The sequence below is a fragment of the Nanorana parkeri genome, unplaced genomic scaffold (genome assembly GCF_000935625.1).
Source record: "Nanorana parkeri isolate BGI_ZX_2015 unplaced genomic scaffold, ASM93562v1 scaffold731, whole genome shotgun sequence".
In the NCBI taxonomy this organism is placed as follows: domain Eukaryota; kingdom Metazoa; phylum Chordata; class Amphibia; order Anura; family Dicroglossidae; genus Nanorana; species Nanorana parkeri.
In genome coordinates this window covers 290,934-292,492 of record NW_017306999.1, presented here as the reverse complement: position 1 = coordinate 292,492, position 1,559 = coordinate 290,934, and the positions used below count along the sequence as shown (strand labels likewise).

Below are 1,559 nucleotides of genomic sequence, written 5' to 3'. Positions count from 1 at the left end.
GGGGGGGCGGCGTTGCTGCCTTGCCTAGGGCAGCAGCAAAGGTAAATACACCGCTGCCTCTATAGCCGGTTGCCATTCTCTATTGCTGTAAAATCATGCATTAATTAGATTTGTAGTCCTCTATAGGTGGTTGCCACTCTGCATTGCTGTATAATGTATTGCTGGGATTTGTAGTCCTCTATAGCTGATGGTATTCTGCATTGCTGTATAATGTATTGCTGGGATTTGTAGTCCTCTATAGCTGGTGGTATTCTGCATTGCTGTATAATGCGTTGCTGGGATTTGTAGTCCTCTGTAGTGGTATTATTCTGCATGGCTGTATAATGTATTGCTGGGATTAGTCCTTCTACAGCTTGGAGTCAGTGGCAGAACTACCAGGGTCGCAACAGTTGCAGTTGGGACCGGACCCTGGCGCTTCACCACTGTCCTGTAGTCTGTATTGTTTTAGAAAGGTATCAGTAATTGGTATCGGCGAGTACTTGAGGAAAAGTGTCGGAACTCGTACTTGTACGTCTTGAGTAAATGGTAACGGCGCATCCCTAGTTAAGACAGCTGAGAACAATGTAATCAATAATAGTGCTGCACAGAGAGCACAAGGCAATATCAGCCCACAAGACTTCTGTCAGAATCAATGAGGGTTTGTTTCCCTTATAAAACAGACATAACAAAAAAGCAAAAACTCGAAAGGAACCAAATGTTATTTTTTTAAGGGTTTACAAGGCTTTAGGTTCTAACTATTGCAGGATCTTAAACAAAAAGTTTCTACATTCAAAAAGACTTGGAGAATGCGGGCATCGATCCCGCTACCTCTCACATGCTAAGCGAGCGCTCTACCATTTGAGCTAATTCCCCTTACTCTGAGTTCTTTTGAAACACAGCCAGGGACACCTACTGGTCAAGTGTTGAATGAAAATTTTCTTTAACCACCTTACAGCTGTAACAACTTACAGGTTGTTGTACTGCAACAAGTCTGATCCATGGAGGCCGATCACCTCACAAATTTATAGGAGTTAACGGCTCGGCTACTGACGGCTCGGTGCCAGATACCACAGCGTACATTCAGAGGTCTAATAGAGTCCATGGACCTCGACGGGTCAGATAAAAGGGGACATACTCAATATTAGGTGGGTGGTCATTACATTATGGCTGATCGGTGTATACTGGCCGTATAGCATGAAGACATTCACTAAGGGTATGTATTTGCTTTTAGCAGAATTTTAAACCAAACAGTTTGTAAAAAGTAATTTACTTGTTGCAGCATCTTAAAATAACTTGCAAAACAAGTGGAGAATGCGGGCATCGATCCCGCTACCTCTCACATGCTAAGCGAGCGCTCTACCATTTGAGCTAATTCCCCTTCCTTAAAGGAGGACTATGAGGCGAGGGCTTTTCACTCAATTCATAGTTCTAGCCAACCTGTGACAATGAGACTGTCACAGGTCGGCTCAGTAGATCGGCGTTCGATCACCTCTCGATCCTGTCACGGCTCTCTGCCATGACAAGGGAGGGGCTGATTCCCCCCCTCCCCGCTCCGATCCACCAGCACTGGTTGGCGGAAC

At 45.1% G+C, this 1,559-nt stretch overlaps 2 non-coding genes across 2 annotated transcripts; both read right to left on the bottom strand.

Moving 5' to 3' along the window:
• Positions 1-779: 779 nt before the first annotated feature.
• TRNAA-AGC lies at positions 780-852 on the bottom strand. Its single transcript has one exon. It is a non-coding gene; the product is annotated as a tRNA-Ala (tRNA).
• Positions 853-1,284: 432 nt separating this feature from the next.
• TRNAA-AGC lies at positions 1,285-1,357 on the bottom strand. Its single transcript has one exon. It is a non-coding gene; the product is annotated as a tRNA-Ala (tRNA).
• Between the last annotated feature and the right edge of the window lie 202 nt (positions 1,358-1,559).